We start from the raw sequence: 24,527 nt of genomic DNA, 5'->3' as shown, positions 1-24,527 counted from the left end.
TTGATGGGCCTGTTTGACTTTCAGGGGAGATGGTTCTTTGTTATTTGCTATGGGCAGTGATTTCTTTTCCAATTTTTAAAAATTATATTGGGCATCAAGCCAGGGCCATCTTCTCTAAAACAAGCAAAACTTTTACCATTAAAAAACGATTCTATTTGTTCAGAAGTACTGAAGGTCACACTAAGGGTCTTTCCTATGCTACAGAAGTTCTTGATCAATGAGCCTCAACACCAATCCTTTTTCTTTTTTCTTTCAGACAGTCTTAGCGTGTAGACCAGGCTATCCTGAGATGAATAATTCTCCTGTCCTTTCCTTCTCAAGTTATGCACATGTGCCTTCATACCCAGTCCCAGAAGAAATGATTTGAGAGAAATGTGTGTTTGATGACATAGAGGCATAGCAGGGCTTCATTCCAAACAATGTTAAGTCTAAGCTTAGTCTCTGTTATTTCAGAATTCCAGCGCTCCTTCTTATTTCTGTTTGAGTTACACTGTGCAACACTGTAACAATCAGTTGATCTTGATGTGGGCTGTTAATGTCTCAGTTCCTTCATCTTTAACATGAGGATAATTCTAACACTCTCTGATTTCAGGAGATCAAAATGGGGCAGGCATGTAACAGTTTACTACGGTTGCTTGCCCATGGCAAAGCTGAAACAACTGGCCATCATTATCAGGACTATATTGTGGCTAGTAAGGATGAGACCACATGTACTTACTATGTTGTCTGCCACCTGTCCAAGATTTACAGAAGGAATGAACAAACATGTTGGAACAAACTAAAGGTCTTCACAGTTTGAAAGGTTTAGATCTCAGATTGGGTACACATGACCTGGACTCAGGCAGGCAATTTCTACTCTCCTTCCTGTCCACAACTTCAATCTCTCCAGTCTTTACTCTAGCCCTCTGGCAGACAGCTAGCATAGGCCTCTCCCCCAACCCACTTCCATTCCCTGGGTATTCAACCAAACCTTTCAGTGAAGAGAGCCTTACCTTCTCTCCACATTGCATTGCATTGTATCAGCCACCTATACACAGAAACACTATCTACCTGGAATATCCAGTGGCCACAAAGGACAGGGACTCAATTAGATAAATCACACTATCCTTTCGTTCCTTCTTTATGATATCTCCATTCTCACCCTCAGAGTGATAACAAGCTTCATACAGGTACCCCTTTTCCCACCTCAATGCCATTCATTGGAGATTACAAGTCTTGTTTGAGACCCAGGGTCCCCCTAGCATTTCTATCCCTGTCTCTCCAGACAATCCAAATCCTTACTGCAACATACTTATAGGACACCCTTCCAACTAGACCCACAATTCACTGGGGATACCACCTCTAGGTGTGAACAGGACACTCTTAGCTCTGTCCTTAATCCCTTCATACCCTTTTCCTTTCACCCACCTCTACTCCTGTCTGCCATCACTGACCTACAGAAGCACTCCCTAACAGGCGACCCACAGATCCAGAGAAGGCAACAGAAACCAAGGAACAGAACATCCATGAACAAACATAAGAGCATATATCAACACCCCAAATCACCTCATTCATTCCAATCCCGGGTGCCTAGACTTCAGCATAAACACATTATCAAGAACAACCAGAATAATACATTTCTGCCAGAATCCAGTAATCTTACTGTACTAGGCCCTGAGAAATGTAATATAACTAAAGCAACATACAAGCACTTCAAAATAGCAATTATGTCAATGTTCAAGGACCTTAAAAGGTACGTGAATAAGTTCCTTATTGAACTCAATGAAAACACAAAGAAACAACAGAGTCGAATAATGAAAACATTTAAGACATGAAAATCAAAATAAAATAACAAAAGAATACCCAAACTGAGATAAAACTATAAATGAAGATTTTAGTAAGTCAACCAAAAATTTCTGAGATATACCTCACCAGCAGAGTAGAAGACATGGACAAGATAATCTGAGATGAGAAGATTAGGTACAAGACATGAATATCTCAGCCAAAGAAAATATTAAATCTTAAAACATCCAGTAAGTCTGAGTCACCATGGAAAGACCAAATTTATGGATAATAGGAATTGAGGAAGGAGAAGAAATCCAAGTCAGATGCACAAAAAACATTTTCAAAATAGTTCATTCAACAAAATTTCCCTAACCAAAAGAAGAACATGCCTGTTGAGGTATAATAATTATACAGAACACCAAACAGACTGAACCAGAAAAAAAATCCGTATGACACATAATGATCAAAACACTACATGTACAGAACTAGGAAAGAATGTTAATAGCTGCAGGGGAGAAAGACCACGTAACATACAAAGGCAGCCCTATCAGAATAACACCCAACTTCTCAATGGAGACTCTAAAAACCAGAAGGGCCTGTATTGATGTTGTAAAAACTCTAAGAGACTACCAATGCTAGAACAAGTAGGTAGATGGCTTATCCCCACCTCTCCTTCTGCTTCTCCAGATCCAATCCACCCAGTGCCATCCTTAACTCTGTAGCAAAGAAACAAACGAACAAACAAAACAACAACAACAACAAACACAACTTTGGCTCTCCTTTTCCTTTCTTACATATCCTTAGTGTTGCAACAGAACACCAACTGCCCATATCTCCTATGAATCCCATAGACCCTCCCTTAATAATCTCCCTCTTCCCACTAACTACCTTACTCCAGCCTCCAACTCCACCAGGCACTCCCTGCTAGCCCACAGCTGCCAGGGGAGTAAGTAAGCTGTCTGGAGATACTCCCCTATCCTCTGTTCCTCTTAATCCAACCCCCAAGTCTTATCCCCAGAGCTATAGCAGACCTTCTAGGTGACCTTTCTCACTGCCTCCTCCTATTCCAAGGAGACAAAATGAGCAGATCCTGGTTGAACACTCTCCACTCCTCTCTTCTAGGAAACACTTCAGACTCCTAGCCTAGTCCCAAATTTCAGCTACCAATATGCAGAAAGATATTTTACCTGGAATACTACATGGCCACAACTATTAGATAAAGAAATTTTCCTACCAGGCAACACACAGTGATCACACTCTCCAAAGTTCTAAAGTAGGAAGAGAAAGCAAGGAGCAGAATACCCATCCAATAAAGACAAACCCAGAAGCCAGCACCTAGACCTAGGGTCATCCCAATCCCAGATGCTTAGAAGCCAGTGTAAAATCAGTAATAGCCGGGGCAATGTGACTCCACTATGGCCCAGTTATCCTACCACAGAAGACTCTGAATACTCCAACATGACTGAAGCACAAGTAAAAGACCTTGAAACTACCTGTCTGAAGAAAACAGATGTCCTTAAAGACATGAATAAATCCAGGAAAACACAAACACAGTGGAAAGGAATTAAAAAATAATTCAGGACTTAAAAATGGAAATAATATTAATACAGAAAATCCAAACTGAGGAAATTCTGAAAATGAAAATTTTAGGAGTTCAAACAGGAACTACAGAAACAGAAAACAATAGATGGAAGAGAGACTCTCAGGTATTGAAGATATGAGAAAATGGACTCAGTTTTCACCTTCATATGGAAACACAGACACAACAACAAAACAAACAAACAAGTAAATAAAAACATGATACCTGAAATCATCTTGAATAATGAAGTAACTGCTGGCGGTGTCACTATCCCCAATTACAAACTATACTACAGAGCTACAGTAGTAAAAACAGCATGATATTGGCACAAAAGCATATTGTTGATCAAATGGAACTGATTTTAAAACCCATTCATAAATTCATACACCTATCAACACCTGATTTTTTTTAATAAAGAAGCCAGAAATACACACTGGGGGCAGGGGAACATTTTCAACAAATGGTGCTAGTCAAACTGCATGGTAGCATGTAGAAGAATGCAGACAGGTCCATGCTTATTACCTTGCATAGAACTCTTCTCCAATGGACCGAATACCTCAACATCATATCAGATACACTGAAATTGATACAAAAGAAAGTGGGGAAAGTAGCCTTGAACTCAATGGCACAGGAAAGGACTTTATGAGCAGCACACCACTAGCACAGGCAATGAGAGCAACAACTAATAAATGAGATTTCATGAAACTTCTGCATGGTAAATGACACTTTGGTATGGACAGATCTGCAGGCTATAGAATAGGAAAATATCTTTATCAATTACACATCTGATAGAGGACTGATGTATAAACTATATAAATAACGTAAGCTGGACATCCAGGAAACAATTTAATTAAAAATGTGGTACTGGATAAATAGAGAGTTCTCAGAACATGAAACACAAGTGACTGTGAGACATGGACTAAGATCAGCATCCTCAGGCTTCTCACAAATACAAATAAAAAAAAAATCATTCTACACCACTAAGAATGGCCAAGATCATTAAGACAAATGAAAGAAAGTCCTGCTGGCAAGGATGCCTTAAGAGAAACACTCATCTATTGCTAGTGGGATTGCAAACTTGTATAGGAACTGTGGAAAGCAGTGTTGTGGATTCCTCAGGTACCAGGGAATAAATCTACTGCATGACCCAGCTATTCCCAAAAACATAAAAATATTTGGGGAAAATTTTTTTATTTCCTATTGTGTTGCTTGGGATTTTTTTGTTTGTTTTGTTTTTTTACTCACTGGTCTTTTGCTTGTATATTATGGTTTCCTATTTTGTGTTTTTCTGCTCTCTCTCTCTCTCTCTCTCTCTCTCTCTCTCTCTCTCTCTGTGCGTGTGTGTATGTGTTCTTTCTTAGTTTCATTGTTTGTTGTTTTTTTATTTTTGTTCATTTGTTTTTTGATTTGCTTGTTTGTTTTTCTAAAAGCTCAGAGAGAAAGATGCACAAAGTTGAAAGGGCAGAGATGTGGGGAGGATCTGAAGAGAAAAGAGGGAGGGGAAACCATACAGAATGTATTACCAGAAAATAACTATTTTCAATACAAAGATTAATCGTCAAAAAAGAAAAAGAAACAAAAAAAGAAAATTGGGGGTTTAGAATTCAGACATATGAAAGATTTCTGTTTGGTTTCTGGTACTATTGCCAAAAATCCAGTTGGAAACATCATCAACAATGACAAATCACAACTCTGAAAAAAAAAAAAAAAGAATTCCCTGGCATTACTCTAAACAATAACAGAAGGAGTATGTTTGTAATTATAGGAAATACCTTGAGCCCACCCCCCACCCCCAAGCCCTGGAACATAAACTCATTGGAGAAGAGTGGAAAGTCCCAGACTAAATGAGAACCCAGAGCTTCTCCAGGACTGGTGCTCGGGGGGCCATATCCACTGGACTCCCGGAAAGAACAGTTTCCATCAGGCCAAGAAATAAGCATTTTGCAACCTTTTTTATAGGCCAAATCCCCTCTTCTTTTTCCCCTCTGGTTTTGTTTCACTTTTATGGGCTGTTTCCAATGTTCTGGTTTGAAGCAGAAAAAGGGAGAGGGAGAGGACACAGGGCAGAAAGAGGGCCTCCAAGTGCCAAGCTGGGGAGTGCCAGGACAGCTGTGCCTGAAGGCTTGTGCCCAGAGAGGGGTGTGCCTGGGAGCCCGGGAGCTCAACCTCATCTCTCTGGTTTCCTTTAAAGCTCTCAGCAAAGGTCTGAGGTTTGGCATTCTTTCCTGATGTCTTACATAAAATCAGATATTAAGTGCAGAGACAGTCAACTGTTCTCTGTCCTCCTGGATGGTTTTTACCATCACCATAGCAACAGCAATAAACAGAAAAGTAAATTAACCTCTGGACAGCAAGTGTGCTGGCTTTGCCATCCAAGTTCCTCTTCCTTTCTGTGCTTAAACTCATTTCTACATGTATACATACATTTATAGTCAGGCATATGTACATGGACACATGTGCATGTACTCATATATATACACTGCCATAGTTATGGTTGTTTTTAGCTTGTTGTTACATCTATGAAATATTTAACCCTATGGCAATAAGACCTTGGAGCACATAGCTTGATCCTCATCTCTCTCTTTTCTTAAAAAAAAAAAAAAACTTTAAATATTCATTATCACCTACAGAATTCAGTCCAATTATTTGGCTTGGCTCCAAGGTCCTTCAACATCACTTTCAGACTTCATCCTCGTTACTATTTGTAAATATGCCCTTAAGCTTTGTCCAAGAAGAAGTTAAATTACCTTTGAAGATTCACTCCTGTTTGACCTTGGTATCTCGGTCCATGGCCTCAGCTGTCAAATCCATATAACAAACGCCAACTTTAAAGCACCGCCAATGTGGGGTCAATGAAACGCATTTTTACATTAATCAATAAATACATGCACTCTCTTGATTTTGTTCCTGTTGCCCTGGTCGCCCACTATTCTATTGCTGTGAAGCAGCACCATGACCAAGGCAACACTTCCAAAAGGAAGCATCGATTTGTTTACACTTTCAGAGGGTTAGTCCATTATTAGCATGGTGGGAGGATGGCAGTAGGCAGGCAAGGTGCTGAAGAAGTAGCTGAGAGCTACATTCTGAACCACAGGCAGCAGGCAGAAAGAGAGAGAAACAGAGAATCAGAGACAGAGAAAGACTGACCCTGGTGTGAACTTCCAACCTCAAAGTCCACACCCAAGTGACTTACTTCCTCCAACAAGGCCACACCTCCCTGTGCTAATCCTGACAGAGTTCTACACCCTGCTGATTAAGCATTCAAACAAATGAGCCTATGCAGGTCATTCTTATACAAACCACCACATCCCTACTATTCCCACTTCTCTCTCTTTTTTCCATTAATTTATTTATATACTTTAAACCCCAATCACAGCTTCCCTGCCCTCCTGTCCTACCAGTAACTCCCTCTTACCTTCCATCCACTGAATACTCCTCAAATACCCCTCCCTTTCTACTTAGAGAAGGGGAAGCCTCCCATGGATATCAACCTGCCTTGGCATATCAAGTTGACATAGGAGACTATATACATCTTCTTTTATTGGGGCTAGGCAAGGCAGCCCAGTTAGGGGAAAGGAACTCAAAGGCAGGCAATAGATTCAGAGACAGCCCCTACTCCTGTTGTTAGGGGACTCACATGAAGACTAAGCTACACATCTGTTACATATATGTAGGGAGCCTAGGTCCATCCCATGCATGCTCTACAGTTGGTGGTTCAGTCTCAGTGAGTCCCTATGGGCCTAGGTTAGTTGATTCTGTAGGTTTTCATGTGGTGTCCTTGTGGTGTCCTTGACCCCTCTAGTACCATCAATCCTTCCTCCTCATCTTTCACAAAGTCCACCAAGCTCTGCCAAATGTTTATCTGTGGATCTCTGCATCTGTTCCATCAGCTGCTAGGTGAAACCTCTCAGATGACAGTTATGCTAGGCTCCAGTCTTCAAGTATAGCAGAATATTATTAGTAGTGTCAGGGGTGGGCTCTCTCGTCGCATTAGTCTCAAGGTAGGCCAGTCATCTGTTGGCCATTTCCTCAATATGTGTTCCCTCTTTATCCCTGCACACCTTGTAGGCAGAAAAAATCATCGGTTGAAGGCTTTGTGGCTGAGTTTGTGTCCCCATCTCTCCTTTGGAAGTCTTGCCTATTTACAAAAGATGGCTGTTTCAGGTTCCATATTCCCTAATGCCAGGAGGTTTATCTAGAGTCACCCTCATATTCTTGGGAGTTTCCATTATTCTAGGTTTCTAGCTCATTCCAGAAATGCCCCAACCATCCCCAATTCTGGCTGTGTCTCCCAATCACCTCTCACTCTATCTTCCTCACACTAGGTCTTCCTGTTTCCCTCCCTGTCTCCAATCAAGATTCCTCCCTCCATTCACTATCAATGTCTCACTTTATTTTTCTTTCTTAGTGAGATTCAAGCATCTTTCCCCCAGACCTCCTTGTTACTTAACATTGTTGGGTCTGTGGGTTGTAGCATGATTACCCTGTCCTTTATAGCTAATATTTACTTATAAGTGAGTACAATCGGAGTTGTTTTTTTTTTTTTTTTTTGGATCTGGGTTGCATCACTCTGGATGATCTTTTCTAGTTCTATCCATTTGCCTGCAAATTTCATGATGTTATTGTTTTTTTCTTTTGTTTTGTTTTTTGTTTGTTTGTTTGTTTGTTTTTCGAGACAGGGTTTCTCTGTATAGCCCTGGCTGTCCTGGAACTCACTTTGTAGACTAGGCTGGCCTCAAACTCAGAAATCCGCCTGCTTCTGCCTCCGAAGTGCTGGGATTAAAGGCATGTGCCACCACGCCCAACAATGTCATTGTTTTTAACAGCTGAGTAATATTCCATTGTATAAATGTACCACATTTTCTTTACCCAGTCTTCAGCTGGGGAACATCTATGTTGTCTCCAGTTTCTGGATGTTAAAAATAAAACTGCTATGAACATAGATGAGCAAATGTCCTTATGGTATGGTGGAACATCTTTTGGATATATGCCCATAAGTGGTATAGCTGCCTCTTGATGTAGAATTATTCCCTAGGCTTTCCATTTCTAGGATTCCCTCAGTACAGATTTTCTTTATCACTTCATTTCCATTTTCAGGTCTTGAACAATTTTATTCATTTCCCTCACCTGTTTGATTGTATTCTTCTACTGTATTTTTTTTTGAGGGATTTATTCATTTCCTATTTAAAGGAGGCATGATGGAGGCCTATGATGCCTCCTATGATGGAGGCATCATCTTCATGAAATTTAATTTAAGGTCATTTTCTTGAGCTTCACCTATGGCAGATTATCTAGAGCCTTCTGTAGTATGATAGATGGGCTCTGGTGGTACCATATTGCCCTGGTTCTTGTTGATTGCGTTCTTATACTGGTCTTTAGCCAGCTGGTTGTCCCTGATGCCAGCAGGCCTTTGGGGAATGCTGGAAGAGTTGTGGGCTGAAAAATGAAGTAGGGAAGAACAGGTACAGTTTACTGCAGTTGGGTGTGCTTTAGGGGGGTTGGAGGAGGAGGGTTCTCACCTGGTGGATTCTTGTGCTAGCAGGCCTCAGGAATGCAAGAAGAGCTCTGGGCCTGAAACTGGGGACTCAGGGAGCAGGGCACAGGTAACTGATGCTGGGCTTGCCCCAGAGGGACCCAGCAAATAGGTGATTGGGGGAAGAATCTCCCCTGGTTGTCCCTGGTGCCAGCAAGCCCCTCCTGGAACATTAGTAGAACTGTGGGCCAGAAAATGGGGTGCACAGAGAACAAAACATAGCTCACAGAGGCTGGCTTGCCCCTAAGGGAACCAGCTGGCAGGGCCACTTCTCTTTTGTTTAAGAGAAACTTTTGCTATTTTATTTTCTGTGAAATTATAGCTCATTACAGAATGCCTAATTTATTTTTATAGTACCTGCCCAATACACTCACACTTATGTCACAAGGGCTCAATAAAAAATATAACATGATATTTTGTTCCTTATCCCTATGCTCATGGACATAGGCTTGGTCCTATAACTAGCTCTGTGTAAAATATTTATGAAGCTGCTGTTTCTCTCTTGGCTGGAGTGTTGGTTGAGTTTTGTCAACTTGACATACATCTAAACATATCTAGGAAGAGAAAATCTTAATTTAGAAAATGCTGTGGTCAGGTTGCCTGTGGACAAGTCTGTGGGAGTAATTTTGTGGTTGTTGTTGTTAATGATTGACATGGGAAGGCACAGCTCACTATGAATGGTGCAACTTCTGTGAAATAATCTAGGATGGTATACAAAAGCAAGATAAGTAATCCACAGAGAATAATCCAGTAAGCAACATTCCTCCATGAGCTCTGCTTCAGTTCCTGCCTTGAGTCACTATGCTGACATAGTTTGGTGATCAAGTGTGACCTGGGAGTTGTAAGCTGAAATAATAAGGTCTTTCCTCCCCAAGTTGCTTTATCACATCGATATAATACAGCTACTTAGTATAGCAGATACTTTGGGGGACAATTTCTACATGACTTTCTACAGTTTATATTATGTATGCGGATTGCTGAGGACAACTCTTGTCACCTGTGCCATCTCTGCAAGGGTTTCAAGATGAAGATTGCTCAGTAGCTTTAGCCATTTACCCATGAACCCTCTTGAGGTGCCAGAACACTAACATGGAACAATGGTAACTTTCAACCAGTGGGAACATGAACAGGGACACATTGTTCATCCTCTGTTGTCCAGCTGGCCATCTGGGAGACCTTCTAGACAATTCTTAGATGTGTGGACAGAACCTGATCTCTTCTAACAGCACCTTCCCCATGACCTGTATAATCTATTCTTATCTTTTCCAGTTTCTTCTTTGATCTTGCCTCCTCAGATCACATCCAAATAAAAATATATAAACAGGTTCTTGTCATACAGTCTACTTCAAAAGAACTCAAAGTAAGATACTATTTTATCCTTTAAGAAATTCAGTTATTTCCAGCTAATGATATTATTAAAGCAGGATATCTGTATGCAAATGAATGAAATTGAACTTTATCTCACACCATATAAAATCATCAAGATGAAACAAAAATTTAAATATAAGATCACAAACTATAAAACTTTTGGAAGAAAATACAGCGTGAAAACTTCTGAACACTGTGTTTGTCCAGGATTTCCTGAAAATGACATCAAAGACACATAAAGTAATAGAAGAAAACACAGATAAGTGGGATCATGAGAACATTTAGACAGTGAAATGATTGCATCATAAGAGGAAAGAGGTAAAGCAGAAAATGGGAAAGAATATCTGCCAGTTACATAGAAGATATGGAACTAATAGTATTAATAGTTCCCATATCTGGAGAATTCTATAACTCAACTACAAAATAATAACTTAGAAACTAACAAAACATTTTGCTTGACAATTTCCTAAATCAATAAACAAATGACCAGAGTTCACATGAAAACCAAGTTTTGGACTCTGTGCCTGCTTGTCTCTCCTTTCCAGTTTGGAGTCCAGACCCATGTTTTCAGAACTACCCACACCAGCACTCTACATAAAGACTCATGGATCATACATGCTCACACACCTTTCCTCTACAAATAAAACCACAGAATCCCACTAACAACGTCACTAACCACTGCTTCCTGCATGAGGACCATACATTCTGTACCTGCCTGCCCCTCTACTACAGTATGGACATACCACTAACTTTAACTAAGCTGAGTCCACATCCAATACCCCATTTGCATATTAATACTGCACTTCTCCAAGTCTAAACCCATCTATCTGGTCTCAGCCTGAGAAATTGAGTGATAGTGAACAGAGATCCAAACACACATTTGACAAAGGGAAGTCCAAGTACCCATACCAAGCAACATCACCAATGACTTAATGCTAGATGTCTAGATCCCATCAAAAAACCCACAAAGAATAAGAATAACCAATACAAAATATCTTCTTCAAAAATTACTATGTGTATAGAAATAGTACCCCGGAAATCAACTTAAATGACACATAAAACAAGGATTTCAAAATAACAATAATAAATATGTTCAAGGAACCCAAAGAGGATGTGAATGAATGCCAGATAGCAGACCACAAAAATATAAGCAGTTGAGTGGAATAATAAAAACAATTCAGGAAAATAGAATTCAATAATAATAATAAAGATACCCAAAGAAAAGTGGAATTGAAATAAAACTCAAAATAAAAACTTCAAAAAATCAAATAAAAAGCTCCAGGGCAAACCTCACCTATAGACTAGATCATGCAAAAGAGAGAATGTCAGGTCTTGAAGGACTTGTGAAGGAACTGAATCAATCAACCAAAGCAAATATTAATAAAATAAACCCATGGCCAGAACATCCAAAATTCTGGGACAGAATAAAAGAATTAGTCTATGAATCATAGCAGGAGAAGAAGGAGAAGAGACTCAGGTCAGAGGCACAGAGGGCATTTTCAATAAAATAGTCGAAGAGAATAACCATAAGCTAAGTAAAGAGATTCCCTATCAAGGTATGAACTGCATAGAGAACACCAAATATACAAAAATGGGTTCTAAACTCCCTACAGCATATAACAGTGAAAACATTTAATGGCAAAAGTCATTAAAACAGCCAATAACAAATGTTGGAGAGGATGCAGGGAAAGGGGAATCCTCATTTACTATTGGTGGAATTGCAAACTTATCCCACCACTCTGGAAATCAGTATGTTCAACCCTCAAAAATCTAAAAATAAATCTACCATAAGACTCAGCTAAACCACTCCTCAAAATATGCCCAAAGGACTTGACATCCTATGCCACAGGTACCCTGGTCAGCCATGTTCATTGCTGCTCTATTCACTGTAGCCAGAAATGAAAACAACCTAAGTATCCCTCAACCAAAGAATAGATAGAGGAAAGATGGTACCTATGCACTGTGGAATATTATTCAGCTACAAAGAAAATGAAGTAATAAAATTCGCAGGTAAGTGGGTGGAACTAGAGGAGATTAAACTGAGCGAGGTTTCTTCTCATCTTCAGGTTCTAGCTTCAAGTCTTCAAATGTGAGTAACTGTAGAAACAAGGAAAGAAAAAGTGAAATATAGAAGAAAGAGGAACAATAAAGAGGGGAATAACCATACACAAGTAATTTGAAAAGACAGTTTTTTGTTTTGTTTTGTTTTGTTTTGTTTTGTTTTGTTTTGTCTTGTCTTGTCTTGTCTTGTCTTGTCTTGTCTTGTCTTGTCTTGTCTTGTCTTGTCTTGCTTTGCTTTGCTTTGCTTTGCTTTGCTTTGCTTTGCTTTGCTTTGCTTTGCTTTGCTTTGCTTTGCTTTGCTTTGCTTTGCTTTGCTTTGTTTTGTTTTTGTTGCCAAAAAGGTAAGCTTGGGCTAAATCTTAATTTCCACAAGGGAAAATGAGGGCAGAATAAAGTGAGGTTTCCCACTCGGATTGACTTTAGACTCCCGGAGGAAAAAAAAATCCCTTGGATTTACTGAGGAACTCCGAGTTTGAGAGAGCAGGCAGAGCAGTCTAACAGAAGTCCTGGCTGAGTTGCACATACGAGCCACTTTTCTCTGTGTCTGAGAACAGATATAATTCTTCCAGGCCCAGTGCCTTCTCCAGCACCCAGCTCCCACCATGGATACTTCTAAGGACAAGCAAGCCTCTAATCTTGGGTTCCACATCCTGAAAATGACAACGTATGACCTTTGTACAAAGATTGTATCTGTGGCCTTTGCCTCACCACACTTTCTGGAATACTCCAATGGTCTATAAAATCTTAACTGGGACATTTGACATTTCGCATGACAGAGTGAAAGGTTTAAGAGACTCCACTTACCCTGGAGCAAAGCATTGGTTAAGTTAATGACAGTCACATAATGATAGAATAAAAGCTTAAAATAGATCTTTGTAACAAATATACAATAAATGCCAAGAAACAAATGGTGGGAAAATCAAGCTAAAGGGAAGATTCGTTAGTTAGAGATCAATTGAATCCTTACTGAATAAAAGGATTTATATGGTGAACACTTGAATATGCAATATAATTTTTGTGTATCCAAAAATAAAGGTTTTGATGTGTCTGAATTTTATTCTATATGAGTAGTTAGTTAGTTAGTTGGGTTTTTCTCAAGACAGGCTTACTTGGTGTAGTCCTCACTGTCCTGGAACTTGCTCTGCAGAACAGGCCATGGAGAGCAAACCAGTAAGCAGCATTCCTCCATGCCTTCTGCTTCAGTGCTGTTGTCAGGTGTTGTCTTAGTTAGGGTTTCCATTGCTGTGAAGAGATACCATGACCAAAGCAACTCTTATAAAGGACAATATTTCATTGGGGCTGGCTTAGAGCCTTTGAGTTCAGTCCATTAATAAACATCATGGCAGGAAGTACAGCAGTGTCTCGGCAGGTGTGACATGAGAGGAGCTGAGAGTTCTATATTTTCATCTGAGGGCCACTAAGAGAAGATGGTCTCCAAGGCAACCAGGAGGAGAGTCTCATTTCCTACCCCTACAGAGACACATGTCCTCTAACAAGGCCACATCTATTCCAACAAGGACACACCTCCTAATACTATCACTTGCTGAAGGCCAAGCATTCAAACATCTGAGTCCATGGGGCCCAAACCCATTCAAACTACTACAGGTGTCCACCAGAGAAAACCACTTGAACACTAGTTTAAGTCAAAAGCATCTACCGGTGTAGTTGTTTAAGCCAACAAAATGTTGTTATTAGCTGGCCAGCAATTATGCTGGGTATTAGGACACAAGTGCAGTCCTGAGCCTTTCTCAGCTTTATCTTTCAAGCCCAAAACCACATCCTGGGTTGACACACCAACCACAGAAGCTAAAAAGCATGATTAGTTCCTTTAGGGACTTTGCCAAAAACATGGAGTTTGAGTTAGATCTTTGTTCTCATTTGGCATGCTTCCTTCATATATGCTGGGTTCCAAGGCCTGAGTGGTACCTTCCATCATGGTGCCAGTTGTTCTAAAATCTGGGAGCATATAAGGTCTGGGGGCCTGTTTCAGTGCCTCCCTCTAGGTTTCCACCCTGAACTCTTACCCTGACTTCTCTCAGTGATAGAATGTGACCTGAAAGTGTAAAATGAAATAGACCACTTCTGCCCAAGATGCTCTTGTGCTCTTGGTAATATATATATATATAAAACAGCAAGAAAAGCTATGAGACAGATACTACTGAAAGACTCTCCATGTCTCCTGTAATGAGGAACTTTTCTCAGTAAGGAGTCTGAGTAGTGATGGAACACTCACATACATTATGTTAATTTCCATTTGCACACTTGTTCTCACCAACACATCCTTAAAATCCTCAAATTGAGGCCCAGAAGACAGGCCTACTATCCGAACCCAGATTCAGTGCATTGAATCAGTTCACCATATGTACCAGCTGCAAGAGTGTGTAAAGGAGCTGCTCCTTCAGAAATAGACTTCAGAAATAGACTACTGTGTAGGGCTAATAGTAAACCCACCCACAGGCTCCCAGCAGAGAATCAATGTGGTTGCAGTCCAAGCTGCTTGCCCTGCTGGGTGACAGAGAGGATAGGGCAGTTGTACTGCCTGGAGCCTACAAGCACAAAGGTTGAGCCTGGTGAGTCTCAGTGTGGTGGACAACAGGGAGGTGTGTGGCAGCTTGGAACCCACACAGAACCTGCCCCATAGGTGCCCTTTCTAGCCACAAGGTCACGCTGATTCTAGGCAACAGCAGAATATCTGAGATGAGTCTCAGCAGTGGTCCAGCATGTGTCAGAAACCAAAACGCATGAACCAGACCAACGACTTTTTGTAATGAATATATTTGCATGTAACGTTGGTTAGACAAAAGAAAAATAAACTGTGTGACACACTGCAGTTTCCCATGCAACTCTGATGAATGAATATGAGATGGAGAGGTGGGAAAGATGGGGGAACTAAGTGAGGGTGGAGAGAAGTAGTGATAGGTATGAGAAAAGGCTTTGATGTCCATGCTGAGTAGGGTGACAGGGTTGTGTGCAGCACCCTGGAGCTTGCACACAACTCCGTCCCTGAACATGCTGCACAACTGCACGATTGTCCTGGTTCTGTGCAACAACAGGATGTCCAGGATGAAGAGTGGTTTATTTTCTGAATTGAACCTAGTTGAAAGACCTATATTGGTCCATGCTGCCTCTAGAACCCACTTTGATAACTTTAGTCTATTGTGCAAAGTCATGTTGAAGCTGTAGGTTCATGTGGATGTTCATGGTCCTACAGTAGCCAGGAGCTATGTTGATGTTCCTGGCCAGACAAATGTCTGTGGTCTATGCTGCAGCCTGAAGCCACGTTGATATCTGTGAGCTATGCTGTTACCAGGGCCTGTATTGATGTGAGTGGCCTGTGCTGCCACCTGAGGCTATGGTAATATCCAGGTTCATGTTGCTGCCAAGGGCGATGTCTGGGTCTGTGGTTCTACTGCCTATATTACCATCGAATGCTATGCAGATGTCCACGATCCATGCTACAGCCTGAATCCATGTTGATGTCTATGGGCTGTGCTGCCACTGAAGGCCATGTCAATGCCAGTGGCCAAGACTGCCACCCGGAGGCCACGTTGATGACCTTGGCTTATGCTGCATCTGAGAACTGTGATGGTGTCTGTGGCCCATGTGGCGGCAGAGGGCCAGGTTTATGGCTGTCTTCTGTACTGCCACCATAGACCATGCTGAAGTTTGTGACATGTGTTTCAGCCAGAGACCATGTGGGTGTCCGTGATTCCTACTCCTGCTGACTGTGAATGGCAATGAGGCAGCTTTTGCCATGGTATTGATGACTGCAGACTCAGTGCAAAAAGGGAGACATAGAAGTCTTCTGGGACAAGCCTTAGCCCCACCTCTGCTCCACCCCCCAAAGCAACAGCCTAGATAAGGATATTGAAGTGTAGCAGTCATGGCAGGGTACAAGTTGAGAAGGACTTAATTTCTTTAAGAGACTGGCCACCAGGGAGTTTATAAGAAACATAAATTGGACTCCTTTTTTATTTTCTTCTTTTTTGGGGGGGGATCATAAGAGTGGGGGTATACCCCTGGGAGAGCTGGAAAGTGGGGGCACTCAGGATTCATCATGTGAAATTCCCATATAGTTCCTAAAATACTATAAAAAACTAAAATGTTCAAATTATCAGTGTTAGACACTATCATTGAGAGAGAGAGAGAGAGAGAGAGAGAGAGAGAGAGAGAGAGAGAGATTGAGAACACCCAAATGGGACAATTTAAATAAGCAGAGGGTTATTTGGCCCATTGATCAGTCCTGGCTTCAGTCCCTGGGCTGCTAGCCTGAGGAGACACAATATTATAATGGTGAAGGGTGTGGTAGAGGAGGTTGCTGTCCGCATGGGACAGGATGGAAACAGAGGGAGGAAGCAACCTAAGATAAGCTATGCATACCAAAATCATAACCATGCCCCTGATGACTTACCTCCTCCAGGGAGGCTTCAGTAAATAGTCAGTCCTCCTCTGCATCCATCTTGAGATTAATCCACTGAATCAATTAGCACCTCATGCTCCAAACACCTTTCAATACTGGCAACACTTACAGGGAATCATTGTACTTGGTTCCCTACCCTTATAACAGGTCAATACCATTATCTCAAAGTTGAGAATCCTGTACTCTGTACTTGTTTGTACTTCATTACTGTGCATTTAATAATCTAAGAAAGAGTAAATGTAAAGAAGTCACAGCAAATCTGTAATACAGAACACTTGAGAGTTTTTATCAGCCACCACCTGGCAGTTAAGATAGGTATGAGATTAACTCCATGAAAATTTAACTGAAACACAGTTTGCTGGTTACCAAAGATGTTCCAAACAGAAACAGTGCTGTATGGAAAAATATCAGTTTTATCTCATAATCTTCCTCATTAGTTCAGCCAGGCTTCTGAAAAGAAAAGAAAAGTGGACTGAGTAACAACCACTAAAGAGGGTTGTGGGATGTCATATTTAGCAACCCCCCAAAAAATACATGCATGCACATGCACATGTACACACACACACACACACACACACACACACACACACACCAAACAGGGTCACACACAGAGAGACACAGCCACACACGTATACACATACATACACACACACCAAACAGGGGCACACAGACAGACACACAAACAGACACACACAGACACACCAAACAGAGAAACACACAAACACACACACAAGAAACACAGAGACACACAGACAAACACACACACACACAAGAAACACAGAGACACACAGACAAACACATACACAAGAAACACAGAGACACACAGAAAAACACACACACACAAACAGACATATACAAAAAAGCAGACACAAACACAGACACACACAGAGAGAAGCATGATAATCACTATAGTGATTCCAGACCTTGAACAAAATTCAAGTTCTTGTTCAGAATCTTTTTACACCCTTTTGAAATCTCATTTCCCCCATCTGTGAAATCACATCCTCCTGATTTGATTTCTCACAGGAAACAGCTGCAAACTATCAATTTTTTTATTGAGCACTGTGAACATGACAGCATTATACATAGAAAGAAATATTAATACAAACTAATACAAGCTGATACTTTTGATTCAGGTAGTGGGCTTGCCTTCCCAGTATTTACTCTTTTGATCAGAAGGACCACAGCCTCCTCCTTTTCCTCCCATCCTGGTCCAATTGCAATGTAAGCCATGAGTTACCTACTTCACATGAACATTCTTTGTCCTGTGAATAAACCAAAAACGTTGATCAAATATGAGAATGAAGGAAATTGTTTCTACTTCAGTTATTTGCTCATAAGTGGCTAAGCCCATTGAAGAAGGAGCTGTATGCTGCCTGGGGACTGCCAGCCACTTACCAGACCCATGTCTTCTTCTTCCAGGGTCCACAGACAGAACACATTTCCATCCAGACCCTCCAGCTGCCAGGTGCTATGTTCTTACTCTTGTCCTTGACTTGATGATAGTGCAGAACATGCATGAAGAAGCCAGAAGAGCTGCAGAATGAAAGGAGACTCCTCTCCACACCACCCCGAAGGAGAATGGCTGCCAGTCACACCAATTAGGAATTCCTAGTGTGGGTTGGATGTGAGCAGCAAAGGCAGTCCTTTGTGTTTGAGCAACTATGTATTCTGTGGTTTCTTTGTTACAAAAATTATTTTTGTTTGATTTATGCAGGTTTTCTTCCACCTAGAAGGCAAAAAAAAATGATTAGGTCAGCTAAATGTCATGATGATTTATTTTAGTTGAGAATTCAGAGGCTCCACAATCATAACAAAACACAAAATTGTTTTGTATATTAAAATCCAAAGACTGGAATCATCTAAAGTCTGGAAGAAGCTCTTAAATGTAAAAACTTTGATATCTGTCTATCCTACTATCTATTTTCATGCATGTACAAATGCATGCACACACATATTTATGTTTGTAAAAGTAACTTTGGTTCACCTGATTGTCATCTGTCAGATCTTTCTCTGAATCATCACTTTGTCTGCCACTCAATTAATCATCACTTTTAAACATGGCGGCTTCCTTCTACAAACTAACTTTACCTACATTGTTTGGGATTAAGGTGTGTACTAAGAGTTTGTCTTTGTTCAAGCCAGAGGGATTAAAGGTGTATATTCCAACCTGATCACACAGACTTGGTGTGGATCAAAATTCCTCTGTATATGTATGTGTGTGTGTGTGTGTGTGTGTGTGTGTGCATGTGTGTGTTGGAGGTATTAACTAAGGACACAAAAGAGAAAACAAAATGGAAAAGACCACATGAAAGAATGTACAGAGAAATCAGCACTGGCAATGGCACCGTGACAGCCTGGCAGTAGGATTCTAGGTATCTGAATGTCTCATATTGATTTCAATGTCACTCACTTTCTCAGTGTGAGAAATACTTATGTTAGCCTATATACAAATCATTGGCACTGACAGGAGGGGAAATTGTATACTATATGCTGACATGCAGCAATACAGACTTCTTTAACACTGACTCTGATAAAACTGTCTCCTACTTAAATAATATTAACCAGCTAATGAGTGACTTTGGTCGTTAAGATATTTCTCTGGCTACCTCTGTAAAAAGAGAATGTCTTTGTTAGTTTCTGTCAACCTGACAATGGCTGTCTCATGATGGAAAGGCCAGGAAGCCAATAAATTCATTCCATGAGACTTATTGTCTCTTAGTCCTAATCTAGTACCCGAGCCCAGAGGGATTCCTGGAGAGCTACTAGTTTCAGCCTATATTGGAATCCCAAAGAAGTTTCATTTAATACTAGCTATGATAATAGAATAGATGAGCTGGGCAGTGGTGGCACATGCCTTTAATCCCAACACTTGGGAGGCAGAGGCAGGTAGATTTCTGAGTTCAAGGCCAGCCTGGTCTACAGAGTGAGTTCCAGGACAGCAAGGGCTATACAGAGAAAACTTGTCTCAAAAAAAAAAAAAAAACCCAAACAACAATGACAATAGAATAGGTGAACTTGCTAGCTAGAGTGAAGGGAAGCAAGCCAAGAGCAAAAATTTCTTTCTTTTTTCGTTGGCTACCACCAGCAAGTGGGGCCCAGATTTAGGATACTTGCTCCTTCTTCAAGTAATCTGATTAAGAAAATTCCTCAGGGGCTGGGTGTTCATGCCTTTAATTCTAGCACTTGAGAGACAAAAGGGGCAGGTGCAACTCTATGAGTTCAAGGCCAGACTGGTTCTCATAGCAGTTCTAGGATAGCTAGAGCTACCTGGAGGGATCATGAGAGAGAAAAAAATGGAGAAAGATAATCTTTCTTTCACAAATACTCCCTGTTGCTTAGGCTGTAGTTGATTCCAGTTGTAATCAGGTTGACAACTAGGACTAGTCATCATACCAACCACTTGAAAACTGCTTAGATTTTGCATGTTAGTATAGTATTGAAGCTATAGAAATCTGTAGCTGAGATATTTCTAGGCATATGCATGTATACAGAACAGGAATGTATGTATTTGACTACTAAAACTCCTTACAAGTAAGTTTATAATAACATTTTCTTTAATACTCCCAATTGAAAACAACTAGAATTAATAAGTAAATAAATGAAAAAAAAAGTAAATGGATAAACCAATTCTATTACATGGCTAAATCTGTGCAATAAAATAACATACAGGTGTGGTAGCTCATGTCTTTAATCCCAGCACTTGGGAGGCAGAGGCAGGTAGATCTCTGTGTGTTTGAGAACAGCCTGATCTGCAAGGTGAGTCAGGTTAGATAGGGCTCTGTTACACAGAGAAACCCTGTCATGAATAACCAGACCAAACTGAAAAAATAAAGTCCTTGAACAAAACCATATAGTAATAAAAATGAATAATGCAGTACTGCTATCTACAAAATGAATAAATTTCACAACAGTAATATTGGGAGAAAAAAAAACGGTGTGAAATATTAGATACTATAGGTCTCAATGTGTACAATGAGCATATTCCAGAAAGTGAGATGTACATATTGTTTTACTTCAAGGTTGTAAGAACCCTGTAATGACAGGGATAATAATTGTGAGGAGACAGGACTAAGAATTTTAGTAACATTTCATTTTGCCTCAGGGCAGTGTTTATACCTATATAGTTTTAATTTCTATCCTTTAATGCATCAATATAAAGTCATTGTTTTAATAAAGAAAACTCTTGATAAATCTAGATTCAGTGTTAGCCTTTGCTAGACCCAATATGGTGTTTGCTTTCTGCTCTCAAGATTACAAGTGTTTGTCTTCATAATTATTCAGTTATGAATATATAGAAATATTCTGGTCAGACCACTAAATGACTTGAAACAATGACTTTTTTTTCAAAGCAGTCACACAACTAAACCACATACCATTGCTGTCTTTCCACAACCCAATAATTCCACTCATCTTTTCTTCCAGTTTAAAACTAAAAAGAATGTCTATTTCCAGTGCTCTTCCCCATCACATTTGCATTGCCCCAAAAGTAGGAATTTTCCATTCCTTAAAAGGTGAGAATTTCATTTCATTTCCTTTTTAATGATCTCTTTCATATTAATAGTTCAATACATTTTTTAGATAAGTTTGTTATCACTGTGACTGAATATCTCACACAAACAACTAACTGGAGTAAAGATTATTTTAAAATCATAGTTTGGGAGAATTTCAGCCCATCACAAAATCTGTGACTTCTTCATGGAGTGGTAGGAGGCGAGCAAAGAGGTTTGCTGGACCATAACCAAAGACAGGCATATGCTTCAAAGTCCCGTACTGCCCTATACCTTCTATCTAGGATTCATGTCCCAGAAGATCAATCACTTCCCAAAACAGTGACATAGCTGGTGAGCAGATGTATAAAACATGGGTCTATGGGGGCCATTCAACCTATGACACGTGTAGGTAACTAGATGTTTGCAAAGATGATAAAATTTAGGAGTAATAATGTAGGAAAGATTTAAGACGGTCTCCCTGTCATCTCTGTGCTTAGTTATGACATTTGTCTCCCCCCAAAGTATTTAATTATTAATTTAGTAACCAGAACATTCATCACAAATGAATTGCTGCTTGTAAGTCACTCTCCTTGGTTTTGCATGTATTTCTTTTTTTTTTTTTTAACTTCTATCCCACACATCAGGTGAAATTTCATTAGGCTGGAAATTAAATATTTATTGTGTACCTTTCTCCCCAGACCCTACAAATTATATGAGTAAGTGAGTAGATATTGTCAGGATGTACCAATTCCAATATTTCCAAATGTTTGAGGAAGGGACAAGAAGAAATAGATAGATAGATAGATAGATAGATAGATAGATAGATAGATAGATAGATAGATCAATCTAACAAGTAGGCAACAGCAGATCCTGTCCATTGTGAGGTTTCTCTGAGCTTGTCGTCCTCTAAGAATTTCACACACAAGATTTTCATGTAAGCTGTCTTATCTCCATTTTGCAGCTAAAATTAAAGGCTCAAAGATGTTTTAAAAACTAGAAGTTTAAAATCTAAATTCAGATTTGTGTCAAAGTCATTGACTCATTCAGTGACCCAATAAGCATTTTGGGAGCACTTGTTCTGTTGGGTCTAACTTCTAGACCTAAGCCCACCCCCAACCCCCTGTGACAAGCCACCTCTGCTGGCAAAAATCACTCTCTCCTCCTTCTCCATTTTTTTCCATTCTTACCACTGGTCAGCAGGAAATCTTCCAGCTTATTATTTATTTATTTTATTTTATTTTATTTTTTTAATTTTTAATATTTTTTTATTATGTACTTTCCTCAATTACATTTCCAATGCTATCTCAAAAGTCCCCCATACCCCCCACTTCCCTACCCACCCATTCCCATTCTTTTGGCCCTGGCATTCCCCTGTATTGGGGCATATAAAGTTTGCAAGTCCAATGGGCCTCTCTTTCCACTGATGGCCGACTAGGCCATCTTTCGATACATATGCAGCTAGAGACAAGAGCTCCAGGGTACTGGTTAGTTCATCATATTGTTTCCCCTATAGGGTTGCAGATCCCTTTAACTCCTTGGGTACTTTTTCTAGCTTCTCCATTTGGGAGCCCTGTGATCCATCCAATAGCTGACTGTGAGCATCCACTTCTGTGTTTGCTAGGCCCCGGCATAGTCTCACAAGAGACAACTATATCTGGGTCCTTTCAGCAAAATCTTGCTAGTGTATGCAATGGTGTCAGCGTTTGGAAGCTGATTATGGGATGGATCCCTGGATATGGCAGTCTCTAGATGGTCCATCCTTTCATCACAGCTCCAAACTTTGTCTCTGTAACTCCTTCCATGGGTGTTTTGTTCCCAATTCTAAGAAGGGGCATAGTGTCCACACTTTGGTCTTCATTCTTCTTGAGTTTCATGCGTTTAGAAAATTGTATCTTATATCTTGGGTATCCAAAGTTTTGAGCTAATATCCACTTATCAGTGAATACATATTGTGTGAGTTCCTTTGTGATTGTGTAAACTCACTCAAGATGATGCCCTCGAGGTCCATCCATTTGGCTAGAAATTTCATAAATTCATTCTTTTTAATAGCTGAGTAGTAATCCATGTGTAAATGTACCATATTTTCTGTATCCATTCCTCTGTTGAGGGGCATCTGGGTTCTGTCCAGCTTCTGGCTATTATAAATAAGGCTGCTATGAACATAGTGGAGCATGTGTCCTTTTTACCGGTTGGGACATCTTCTGGATATATGCCCAGGAGAGGTATTGCTGGATCCTCCGGTAGTACTATGTCCAATTTTCTGAGGAACCGCCAGACTGATTTCCAGAGTGGTTGTACAAGCTTGCAATCCCACCAACAATGGAGGAGTGTTACTCTTTCTCCACATCCTCGCCAGCATCTGCTGTCACCTGAATTTTTGATCTTAGCCATTCTGACTGGTGTGAGGTGGAATCTCAGGGTTGTTTTGATTTGCATTTCCCTGATGATTAAGGATGTTGAACATTTTTGAGGTGCTTCTCTGCCATTCGGTATTCCTCAGGTGAGAATTCTTTGTTCAGTTCTGAGCCCCATTTTTTAATGGGGTTATTTGATTTTCTCAAGTCCACCTTCTTGAGTTCTTTATATATATTGGATATTAGTCCCTTATCTGATTTAGGATAGGTAAAGATCCTTTCCCAATCTGTTGGTAGTTTTTTTTTTGTCTTATTGATGGTGTCTTTTGCCTTGCAGAAGCTTTGCAGTTTCATGAGGTCCCACTTGTCAATTCTCGATCTTACAGCACAAGCCATTGCTGTTCTATTCAAGAATTTTTCCCCTATGCCCATATCTTCAAGGCTTTTCCCCACTTTTCCCTCTATAAATTTCAGTGTATCTGGTTTTATGTGAAGTTCCTTGATCCACTTAGACTTGACCTTAGTACATGGAGATAGGAATGGATCGATTCACATTCTTCTACATGATAACAACCAGTTGTGCCAGCACCATTTGTTGAAAATGCTGTTTTTCTTACACTGGATGTTTTTAGCTCCCTTGTCGAAGATCAAGTGACTATAAATGTGTGGGTTCATTTCTGGGTCTTCAATTCTATTCCATTGGTTTACTTGTCTGTCACTATACCAGTACATCAGAGTTTTTATCACAATTGCTCTGTAGTAAAGCTTTAGGTCCGGCATGGTGATTCCACCAGAGGTTCTTTTATCCTTGAGAAGAGTTTTTGCTATCCTAGGTTTTCTGTTATTCCAGATGAATTTGCAGATTGCACTTTCTAATTCGTTGAAGAATTGAGTTAGAATTTTGATGGGGATTGCATTGAATCTGTAGATTGCTTTTGGCAAGATAGCCATTTTT

Source organism: Mus caroli, unplaced genomic scaffold, assembly GCF_978045245.1.
Source record: "Mus caroli unplaced genomic scaffold, Mus_caroli_1 scaffold_19, whole genome shotgun sequence".
Taxonomy (NCBI): Eukaryota; Metazoa; Chordata; class Mammalia; order Rodentia; family Muridae; genus Mus; species Mus caroli.
Note: the sequence above shows the minus strand (reverse complement) of the source record.